At 38.3% G+C, this 12737-nt stretch overlaps 1 pseudogene; it reads right to left on the reverse strand.

The window, feature by feature from the left end:
• The window catches only part of LOC112128507 (ranBP2-like and GRIP domain-containing protein 4), a 144100-nt pseudogene that overhangs the window by 113766 nt on the left and 17597 nt on the right, over window positions 1-12737 (reverse strand).

Below are 12737 nucleotides of genomic sequence, written 5' to 3' on the forward strand. Positions count from 1 at the left end.
AATGCTCCACCAGGAAAGGGAAAAAAGTAGCAGCTGCAGAGAAATTTATTATGTATATAATGATATGTCCAACGCACTTAAACTCTTAATTCTTATACTATCTACACTGTTAGGTAAACAATATTAGCTCCTATCTTAAAATGAGAGAAAGGGATGCAGGGAATAACAGCTGGAATTTGAACCAGATCTGACTCCAAAAATGGTTTCTTAACCCAACTCTGCTGCCTTGACAAGACGGCAGATAGATACAATGCCGTCTAGTGTAGCTATGTGGCTACCTGATCTCTGCTGAAGAAAACTAAATGACAGCACCATACCCAACCCTAGAACCTACAAAATGTCCCCTTACAAAACAGACACTTAACAGGAAATTGTTTTTCCAAAGAAATTGTAGTGGTATCAGAAAACAGGTAAATTTTGAAAAGTTTCAAACTTCTCTGTATCAGCCCAGGAATCCGACCACTTCTAACAAGTGAGGTCAGGGACAGATCTAGCATGTCGGCTTTCTTTTTCCACAAGTGTTTCAAATAAAAATTTCCCAGAAAGACCTAACCATGAGGTCCAAAACCATCTCAATTTTCAAGCTAAATAAAATTTCCCCCACTCATCCATCTACAGTGCCTAGTCCAGATGCTACACATACACATCCAAGAAATAAGAAACTAGTGGAATCACCTAGAAAACTTTATGGTCACTGTTGGTATCCGCACCAGAGCTTTGAATTTGCAATCACTGCTGTAACTGTAATTTTTAACATTCAATGTGATGAGAACTGGCTTCAATAATTCTCTCGTTTTTAAAGATAAGACGCCAAACAGTCACAAAGGAAGTGACTGGCCCAAGATCATTAATTAATGGCAGAGTCAGTACTAGTACCAAGCTTTTCAAGCTCATGGACTAGTGCTCCACTATACTTCCACAGAATACAATGCTGGGAACCTGAAACCTGTATGTTAAGTCAAAATTGTATGTAATTGTCATAGGCCACGACTACACAGAATTAACATTCAAAATTTTTGTGCAAATTCAAAAATGTCTTCCCCACCAAATAGTATTCTCTTAAGTTGCAAATACTGCTGATCACACTGTAATAATCGCCACACATCAGCATATCTTTGATGTAACTTTAGCAGTATGAGTAATTTAGTTCTTGCCTGATAGGCATGAAAGAACCTACTTTTATTTCCAATTCCAAAAAAGTCAAGCTCCTTTGAACCCTATTGTTAAAATAAGATATATATACATAACTATTTCCTTACATAATTAAGTCAAATTCATATGGAAGTATTAAAATATAGTAGGACTTTTTGAAGCTCAGACCGCTTTTCAATTCCTAGCTATACATTTGAAACACATGTAATCCACAGCTAATCTGGGAATGAACTCATAGACCAGAGTATGATTAGTACAGTGTAGCAGTTCGATCACTCAGGAAACTTCTCTGTGCCAGGAACTCTTATATTTTAAATAAAACAGTTTCTACCTTTGAAGGTCTCAAATTTTGTGGAAGATGACGAGAGAGACACATAAAGTACTTTCAAAAATATGGTAAAGGGTTGGGCGTGGTGGCTTACACCTGTAATCCCAGCACTTTGGGAGGCCAAAGCAGGCAGATCACCTGAGGTCAGAAGTTCAAAACCAGCCTGGCCAACATGGTGAAACTCTGTGTCTACTAAAAATACAAAAATTAGCTGGGCGTGGTGGCGGGTGCCTGTAATCCCAGCTACTCGGGAGGCTGAGGCAGGAGAGTCGCTTGAACCTGGGAGGTGGAGCTTGCAGTGAGCCAAGATCGCACCATTGCACTCCAGACTGGGCAACAGAGTGAGACTCCATCTCAAAACAAAACAAAACAAAATATGGTAAAGTGTCAAGACCGAGGTATGTAGGCTGGGCACAGTGGCTCACGCCTGCAATCCCAGCACTTTGGGAGGCTGAAGCAGGAGGACTGTTTGAGCCAGGAGTTCAAGGCCACCCTGGGCAACATGGCAAAATCCTGTCTCTACAAAAAATACAACAATTAGCTGGGCCTGGTGGCGTGTGACTGTCTGTAGTCCTGGCTTCGTGGCAGGCTGAGCCAAGAGGCTCTCTTGAGCTAGGAGGTGGAAGCCACAGTAAGCTGTGATCATACCACTGTACTCCAGCCTGCACAACAGAAGAAGACCCTGTCTTTAAAAAAAAAAAAAAAGACCAAAATGTCCCCTTGCCATACTATTTGGATGGCAGGGGGACATTTTGACCAGCTTCAGAAAAAAAGTGAGAGAGTGGCCAGGGAAGGAATCTTGGAATAAAAAGTACAGCTAGAGAAATTAAGTGACTTACCTTAATGGCCTTCAGTTGTTGGCAAATCATTTTCAGTAAAGAATTCTGATCTTCTGCCCATCGAGGTGGTGTTTTGGGAGAATACTAAAAAAAAAAAAATAAAAATAACAAAACAGCATTTAAAACACTTAGAACAGAAACAATTTCACAATGAAATGATTCCATTCTTTCCTGTTTACCTTGTAACTTTTACTTGGTGATAGTGAATATTTGGTAGGAGATGGTGTAGAATGTTTTATTTCTGAATCTACATTTCGCAAAGAACCATTTTTATAAAGAGGACCTCCTTCACTATAGTCTTCGAGTTCCTGCATGACTGAATTAAGCATCTCTTTTACAGACTCCAGGGGCACAGGCAACTAAAAAGACATTAATTAAGGGCTTTCGTTTGCAAAAAATTCCAAAAGTAAAAACTCTAAAATGATATATTTTATCTTATTTACATTTTTGTCACTTTAATAAGCACTTTACACTTTAAATAATAATACACGTGAAAATGTTTTTTAATTATCTTTTTTCTTTGTTTTTCTGTTGTTTTGTATTATTATTTTTATTTTTTTGTCTTTATTCTATAATTTTTTTCTTCATGAACACAGAAAAGTGTTGTACAATCTAACATCTTCTGATTCTAAAGTCCATGCTCTTTCTATTACTTCTGTTAACCATGATAACTGTAGAGGAATGTTAACTTGGAAAGCTTTTCCAAGTGAACAAAATAAGTTACTGATGTTTTCTAACTGATTTTCAATGGTGACAGAAATACAGATGCTACAATACACCAGACAACATAAATCCTAATAAAAGAGTAGTAACACAAATTAATCAACAAAACACTCAGAAGACTGAACATAATTTAACATCATCATGACAATCTCAAACAGCTGACAGCAAGAAAACAAGGGCGTTCATAATGGCTGATGAGGATGAGAAGAAATGCTCTTAAGATGTCAGCAACAACTTTCAATTTCAGCAAAGTTCATTAAGAATCAGTCCTGAGGCTATATTTGTTTTGATTACACTGCTAAGATAACAAAATCAATGTCTGATCTTAGAAATCTTTTCTAATTCCCCAAGAAGTACTTTTTAAGAGCATATACCTAGATTCCCAAGTTTAAAAAGACACACCAAACCTAAGACAAAGCAAGCAAATATAAGCATTTAGACACACACATCCCTTCTGTGCATTAGTAACAACATATTACTGAGTATTTTTGAAATTACCAAAATATAAGACCAACGCAAAAACATTGACCAGTGGGTTATCAGTAAGAACGTACATACAACAACCTGCTACTTACTTTCTTGACCACTGAAAGATTTGAATCACTGTCATCTAAAATCTTTATTAGGTAGTCCTTGGTCTTTCTCAGATAATTTTTGCATTCTTCTTGTTCTTCAGGAGACAGGGCATCATTTTCAATGTCTTCTGCCTTCCTGTGAAAAATCTATACAAATAGTGCTTTTATGAAATCATTAGGTTTTTAAAACAAAAAACTTTTAGCTTGGCCAGGCACGGTGGCTCATGCCTGTAATCCCAGCTACTCGGGAGCTGAGGCACAAGAATCGCTTGAGCCTGAGAAGCAGAGGTTGCAGTGAGCCAACATTGTGCCACTGCACTCTAGCCTGGCCAACAGAGAAACCCCATCTTTTAAAAATAAATAAATAAATAAATAAAACTTGTAGCTCAAGTACCACATCTACTTACCAGTGCGAGATTCCAATAAGAAACAACGCTTTTTATAGATTCAAAAGCAGTCATAGCATCTTCTATATTTCCGTTTACTGCATCCAATATAGCAAAAGTTATGTGTGCGTCTTCTTCATATTCAACAATTTCTGATGCCTAAACACACAGAATAGTTTTTAGTCAAATTGTTTATACTCAGAATATAAAACCCAAATGATTTTCCAAAGATTTTATGTGATCTTAAGAGACAAACATCTCATTACTCTTCTCTGTCATATCTTATTTGTGAGAGCTAGTGAATTTAGAAAACAAGATTACCATTAAATAACAAGGCAATTAATTTAAGCAGTTTATAGCTCCATGTCTTTGTTTATAAACTGGAAATTCCCATCTCCAATAAATTCATAAAGGAACTCTATTACCTGAATGTCTACACTATGAAAATGTTTAAACAGAGGATCAATAGGTTCAGGAATACTGTTCTTCTTTTTTATTATCTTCAACAATGGCAAAACTTTCTTCCAATAATGAACACTTCTCCCTATGTATTCTCGTTGATCATAAAAAGAATTAAGATCGCTGCCCTAAAAAAGAAAGTTAAAAGCACACAACTTTAAGGAACACGCATGATTAGATCTGAAGTTCATTTACAAGTTGTAAGAACTGGCTCAAATTTCAAGTCAAAACCAAATGGTACCTCAATAGTCACTTGTTCAGCTTCCAAATACTGTAATAACTAAACCACTTTAATACCAGTGATCATTCTACACTGACTTTTTTTTCTTTTTGAGACAGAGTCTCGCTCTGTAGCCCAGGCTGGAGTGCAGTGGCGTGATCTTGGCTCACTGCAAGCTCCGCCTCCTGGGTTCACGCCATTCCCTTGCCTCAGCCTCCCAAGTAGCTGGGACTACAGGCGCCTGCCACCACGCCTGGCTAATTTTTTTTTTTTTTTTTTTTTTTGTATTTTTAGTAGAGACGGGGTTTCACCATGTTAGCCAGGAATGATCTCGATCTCCTGACCTTGTGATCTGCCCACCTCGGCCTCCTAACATGCTGGGATTACAGGCATGAGCCACCGCACCCAGCCTCTACACTCAACTTTTAAACGCTTCTAATGATACCACCCTAACGTAGCAATCCAAACTACTTTTTAACAGTTACCATTTTTAGATAGCTGAAACCTGCCTCTTCTGTAGTGTCAGTTTGTTCAAAAGGCTGACCATCTACACCTAATGGTGACACAAAACACACCTTAAATATTTAGAAAGATCTATAATGGTCTTACCTACAAAGCCTTGTGCTAATTTTTTTTTAATTTTTCAGGCTGAATAATTATCAGGACTTAATTATTAAGGAATAACAGTAACAGCTCAGCTAATATGTAACATTCACTGTGTGCCAGGTACTGCTCCTCTAAGTGCTTATATTTAACTACATTAACTATTTTGCAGCAATAAAAAACACATCTGTCATAATATGACCAAGCTGCTGTTTTCAGAACAAAAAAACTTTCAATGAAAAGTTCATGATTCTAAAAAATTAAGGTAATGTTCTTTAAAAATGCTTATACTTTAAAACTCACCATTTTCTGAAGGCATTTTGCCCAATGTACAAGCAGAGCAGGCTGAAGGCCATGTTTTTCCTGGGCTCTTAGAGTGTTTATTTCATGCTGAACTAGAAGTCTCAATTTTGCTGCGTTTCCAAGTCTAAAAAATAGTTCAATTTACTAAAATTGCTTTCTAAATACACAGTTCAGCGCTTACATACATATATGTTCATGGGTCACATGACAAGTTAAATCTTCACATGAGGATTAAATCCCTGGTAAAACCTATGCACTAAGTGACAGCAATATTTTTGTTTTACTACTTACACTGCTTTTCTGTGAATCAGAGTACAAACCGCATCCCACCAAGATTTTTGTCTTTCTGTACAAAGCTGTTTACACACAGGAAGGGGCAGGCATAACGGCTGATAGGAGCTGTGGTGAGAATTACATTTCTCCTTTAATTGTAAGTGGCTGGTATATACTACTCCAAGGAGAAATACCTGTTTTATTTAAGGAAAAGTTAAGTTAGTAAAAAAAAATTAAACAAAATTCAGAATATTTAATTTGTTAAAATCTTTGCTTACTTCAAGGTCTAAAATACATATTGATTCAGGTGCATTTGTTTCAAGCCTTGAGGTTTCCTGGGGCAAATGATGGAAAAGCTGTTTTAGCCATTTTCGGATTCCAGGTAAAGCAGGCAATGAATTCCACTGTAAGCCAAGCCAAGTAAGGTGCTGAAGACTACCATTATGTGCTCGAATAGCACCTAAAATCAAATTTAAAAATTGGCTTAAGGGTTTGAAATTTTTCTTTGTGCCATTAGTTTTGCCAACATAAGCAATTCACATTATATATATCTTAATTATATAACTGCTTTTCTATATCAAAGCTGGAGAGAATTCTATGTTAGGCAAAATCTCATGTTCTTATTAATGCATTCTCACTTGATTATTTCTAGAAATTTTAATAAAAATAGTAGTGATGAAGAATGTTTAAGTCCATCTTAAAAAATGACACTGACTAGAACTCAATAAACCAAAATCAACTGACAAAAACCAAATAAAGAATACCTAACCTAATAAGAAACCCCAAAACAATGGGTTTTCCTTTAAGTCATTAAAGCAATGGAACATCACTATATTAATCCATCAGTACAGTAAAGAAATCTGTTTTTCTATAAGAAAGTCAATATTGAAAAGGATATGCACAGTCAGGAGTTCGAGACCAGCCTGGCCAGCATGGTGAAACTCCGTCTCTACTAAAAATACAAAAAATTAGCCGAGCATGGTGTCACGTGCCTGTAGTCCCAGCTACTTGGGAGGCTGAGGCAAGACAATTGCTTGAACCTGGCAGGCGGAAGTTGCAGTGAGCCGAGATTGCGCCACTGCGCTCCAGCCTGGGCGACAGAGTGAGACTCTGTCTCAAAAGAAAAGAAAAGAAAAGACAAGAAAAGAAAAGGTTATGTGCTTCCGGAAGCATAAAGAGGTATAATCTTTCTGTCATTTTGGCAATTTGCAAGACTTAAAGATGTTCATGTCCTTTGTCTCAGTAATTCTGTTTTTAGGTATCTCTATGGAAATAACTTGCAATGAAGACACTTTTTGTTGAAGTTTTTATCAGAGTATGATTATTAACAGTGGAAAAGTTGAAAACAACTTGGATGCCCAATAACAGAAAGTAGCAAGCAAATTATGACTACTTCATAAAAAAGATTATATTGCCAATAAAAGTGATATTTATAGTTTTAATACAGAGACTATGGGAGAGAATTCATGAAGGAAGCAAGATAAATCATACATAAACAACCATTTAGATGAAAAATATGGCCAGATGCAGTGGCTCATGCCTATAATTCCAACACTTTTTGTTTTTGAGATGAAGTCTCGCTCTGTCGCCCAGGCTGTAGTGCAGCGGTGTGATCTTGGCTCACTGCAACCTCCACCTCCCGGGTTGAAGCTATTCTCCTGCCTCAGCCTCCCGAGTAGCTGGGACTACAGGCACATGCCACCACGCCCGGATAATTTTTGTATTTTTAGTAGAGACGGGGTTTCACCATGTTGGCCAGGATGGTCTCGAACTCCTGATCTCAGGTGATCTGCCCGCCTCGGCCTCCCAAAGTGCTGGGATTACAGATATGAGCCACTGTGCCGGGCCCAATCCCAACACTTTGGGGGGCTTAGGGCTAGGAGTTCGAGACTAGCCTGGGCAACAAAGGGAGACCCTGTCTCTACCAATTAAAAAACAAAATTATTTGGGCAGAGTGGCATGTGCCTATGGTACCAGCTACTCAGGAGGCTGAGGCAAGAGAATCCCTTGAGCCCAGAAGTTCAAGGTAGCAGTGACCTACGATCATGCCACTACACTCCAGCCCAGGTGACACAGCAAGACCCTGTCTCAAAATACAACAAGGCTGGACGCGGTGGCTCACACCTGTAATCCCAGCACTTTGGGAGGCCAAGGCAGGTGGATCACCTGAGGTCAGGAGTTTGAGACCAGCCTGACCAACATGATGAAACCCCGTCTCTACTAAAAATACAAAAAATTAGCCGGGCGTGGTGGCGGGCACTTGTAATCCCGCTACTTGGGAGACTGAGGCAGCACAATCACTTGAACCCGGGAGGCAGAGGTTACAGTGAGCCGAGATTGCAACACTGAACTCCAGCGTGGAGGACAAGAGCAAAACTTGGTCTCAAAAACAACAACAACAACAAAAACTACATGCCACCCCCACAGCACCACATTCAAACTCCCCCCAGCCCAACCCACACACGAAAGGAATACAGAAAAATATTAAGTCATTATTTCTGGGTAATAAGATTATGGGCAATTTATAAGAATTAAGACAGACCGTTTCCTCTGAAACATATAACTTACCAACATCATATCTAGCCAAATCTTCAAGCTCTGGTTCTTGTATATCAATGTTTCCAATATCATCGCTACCAAGAAAAGATGTATCCTTAGGTGACTGACTAGAAAACAGAGCATCATATAATGCAGACTGCCCGCTTTTGTTGGCAAAAGATTCAACAACCTCTTTTAAAAAATCTTGCTTGCCACGACTTAAGTTTAGCAACATGTGCCCTGAAAAAAAAATTTATTTCCATCACTTTAAAAATACAGATTGTATTTGCTCACATTGTCTCATTTGTATACCCAAAGGGGAAATAACATGATTATTGCAGACCTAACCCTCCAACCCAAAAAATACAGCTGGACAACAAAACGGGTGCTTATGTAGAAAATGAAAAGAGTACAGGTTTAATATTCTCAGTATCTACAGAAGACAGCAGAAGGGGGAAAAAAGACAGGAATGTGTATGAAAAATGCCAAACATATTTGCATTTTAGATGAAAAGGTCTGGATTTAAGTGGCCATAGGAGAACAGGGACAAGCTCTTATTCTCTGATCTGATACACTGATTTCTAAATCTGGCTGATCAGAATCCTCCTTTAAACAGCTTTTAAGAATTATTTCCGGCTGGGCACGGTGGCTCATGCCTGTAATCCCAGCACTTTGGGAGGCCAAGCTGGGCAGATAATGAGGTCAGGAGATCGAGACCATCCTGGCTAACACAGTGAAACTCCATCTCTACTAAAAATACAAAAAAAAAGATTAGCCAGCCATGGTGGCGGGCGCCTGTAGTCCCAGCTACTGGGGAGGCTGAGGGAGGAGAACGGCATGAACCCGGGAGGCAGAGCTTGCAGTGAGCCAAGATCACACCACTGCACTCCAGCCTGGGCGACAGAGTGAGACTCTGTCTCAGGAAAAAAAAAAAAAAAAAAGAATTATTTCCAGGCCTCTTTGCCAGAGATTTTTATTCCATAGGTTTACAGTAAGCAATCAAAAAATCATAGTCCTCGGATAAAGTACTGATACATGCTATAACGCAGATGACCCTTGAAAACCTTGCTAAATGAAAGAAGCCAGTCACAAAAGACCACATACTATATGATTCCACTTATGTGAAATGTTCAGAATAGGCAAACCTACAGAAACAGATTAGCGGTTGCCAAGGCTGAGAGGTTTGAGTAAAATGGGGAGTAACTGCTAATAGGTACGGAATTCCTCATGGAGTGATGAAAATCTTCTAAAACTGATTGTCGTGACAATGGTAATACTCTATGAACATACTAAAACCCACTGAACTGTACACTTTAAATGGGTGAAGCGTATGGTATACGAATTATATTTCAATTGAACTTTTTTTAAAAACCCTCCTTCGAGTTAATTCTGCTGGGCAATTAGGTTTGGTTACCACTACACAGTTGTGTCTCAGCACACTTACAGAGGCACCCTTGGGATGCCCAGATCAAAGACATAAAAAAAAATAGGCAATTTTTATCTAACTGTGACACCATGCAAAGGCACTTATGAGAGCCCTGCAAGGGTAGAAGAAAAAGAGAAAAGGAAAAAAGTAGAAAGTCACTTTAAGGATTGAAAGCCTAACTCCCACAAAAAAAGTGGGCTATGGAATAAAAGAGCAATGTGAGCTTTGGCCAACAGCCTAACTATATACCAAAGCTTATAATAACTTTAATATTACATCTTGTGCTCTTTACAAAATTCATCCAACTTTATATCAAAACTGCTCCTTATAGAAAGCATTATGTTTCTTCAGTTCACTGCTTGATTCAATGGCCACCTAACTACCTTAAAGTTTGTATCTTAGCAAAATCACAGGTAATATGCAACAGATCTTTAGGATTCATCCCAAGCCAAAAATGGGGGAAAAAATCCACAAATTCCAAGAGCCTAATACAAGGTAAGTATATATCTTCTATCTTCCTCACTATGCTCTCAGCTCTTTAAGACAGATCCATATCTTCTTCATCTTTATATCCCCACAGCAGTGTTTTTAGAATCAGCTGGTGTTAAATGGTTGGCAAATCAATAATTATACTTAGTTCAGGAAGTGACTAAATATTCAGGACAGAGGCTCTAGCAGCCAGATAAAGAAAGAGTTAAGAAATCCTCTCCACCTAGGAACACACAATATCAAATATTCATTTTTTTTAAAGAATGTGCTATTTCTTCACATCTCTTCCATACCTATTGCTCTTAACTGATACGGCAAAAAAATAATTTTGACAAATTATCTCCTGGACAGATGAAGATTTTATCATAAGACATGCCTTAACAGAAATTCCTTTTTCTTTTTAAATCAAATTAGTTTAATATTACTATTACCTGATTGGCTCAGTCGGTCACAGGCCAACATTCCCAGCAGATTTTGTCCAGCTTCACCTTTTATTAATTTAATCTTTGGTCTTGGAACCTAATAATTTTAGAATCAAAAATCTTAATTTGATGATACCCATACTTCTAATAGTAACATGGTCTTATCTATTACACTGTACTTTTTTTGATAATGAATAAACAGTTAACCATTAATTAAACTGAATTGGAAAAGACTGCAAAAACTGGGAACCAAGGAATTTATATAACCTATGAAAGACAGGCCAGGTACAGGCGTGGTGGCTCACACCTGTAATCCAACACTCTGGGAGGCCAAGGTGGGCTGATCACTTGAGGTCAGGAGTTCGACATCAGCCTGGCCAACATGGTGAAACCCAGTCTCTACTAAAAATAATTTTAAAAAAACGAAGAGCCAGGCGTGGTGGCACACATCTATTAATTCCAGCTACTTGGGAGGCTGAGGCACAAGGATAGCTTGAACCTGGGAGGCAGAGGTTGTAGTGAGCCAAGACCGTGCCACTGCACTTCAGCCTGGGTGAAAGAGTGAGACTCCATCTCAAAAAAAAAAAAAAAAAAAAAAAAAGAGCAGCCAGACATGGTGGCCCACACCTGTAATCCCAGCACTTTGGGAGGCCAAGGTGGGGGGATCGCTTGAGCCCAGAGTTCAAGACCAGCCTGAACAACACGGTGAGACCCTATCTCTAAAAAAAGTTGTTTTTAATTAGCCAGGCGTGGTGGCACACACCTGTGGTCCCAGCTACTCAGGAGGCTGAGGCAGGAGGATCACTTAAATCCAGGAGATCAAGGCTGCAGTGAGCCATGATCATGCCACTGTGCTCCAGCTTGGGAGACAGAGTGAGACCCTATCTCCAAAAAAAAGAAAAAAAAAAAAAAGCATACACGGAGCAGTTCTGAGAAATTAGTTTCTACTAAAAGCACATTCATGTTATATTCAGAGAAATGGAAAATTTAATTACATTACTTTTCTACCCTGCATAAATAGGACAACAGCAGATGTTGTCCTATCTGAGTAGATATGACACCCTACTTTAAAAAGTACAGGTGAAATGACACTTGGAAATGCCACATTGTAGATAACACATTTTCAGAGTATGGATAATATGGGATAGCACTGGAATAAATGGGACAACCAGGAAATTAAAGAGATCCTAATGTAATAACCTGTGAAAACAAAAAAACATGATCAATAGAATGGTGAAGGGAAGACATGACAGCTGCCTTCAAATATTAAAATTATTTTATAAAAGCAATCATCAAAAGAAGAAACAAGACCAACAGGTAGAAGACTTGAAGAATATTTTTATTCTATATAAGGAAGTACCAAGAGCCAAACCACCTAAAGATGCACTGGGCTATCTTGAAAAGTAATGAATGTCCATCACTGAAAATGTCCAGTCATAGGCAATGCCCACTTACTAGAAACATGCCAAAAGTAACTATATGGGTGACTAGAGCATCGGCTTTTAATTCTATCACCACTTTCTTAATTGGTGGTGGAAATGTAATTTGATACAACCTCTTTAGGGTTAGATATTTGGCAGCAGCTCTAAAAATTATAAATGCACAGATATACTTTGATACTGCAATTCTTTCAGGAATTCATGGCACAAGTTAATCATTGCTAAATTACTTGAAGTAGCATTAAAAAAAAAAAGTAAAAGCAAGCTAATGTCCTGGTTTTAGGACCCTGGTTTTAAAAACTCCAAAGCTACAGTACATCCACACAATAGAATAATATGCAAGCATCCAAACTAATGAGAATGCCCTTTATATATACTGACATGGACATATCTCCAAGATACAGTTAATGGAAATAAAGTAAATGCAATCTTCAAATGTTTTCCTCCTTCTTTTAAAGACGGGGGATGTATGTGTGTTTACTTGGAGATGCATACAACATTTCCTGAAGAATACACAAGAAAGCAATAACATTAGTTTCTTTGGGAGTGAAGAAAGTAAATA

The sequence above is a fragment of the Pongo abelii genome, chromosome 12 (genome assembly GCF_028885655.2).
Source record: "Pongo abelii isolate AG06213 chromosome 12, NHGRI_mPonAbe1-v2.0_pri, whole genome shotgun sequence".
In the NCBI taxonomy this organism is placed as follows: Eukaryota; Metazoa; Chordata; class Mammalia; order Primates; family Hominidae; genus Pongo; species Pongo abelii.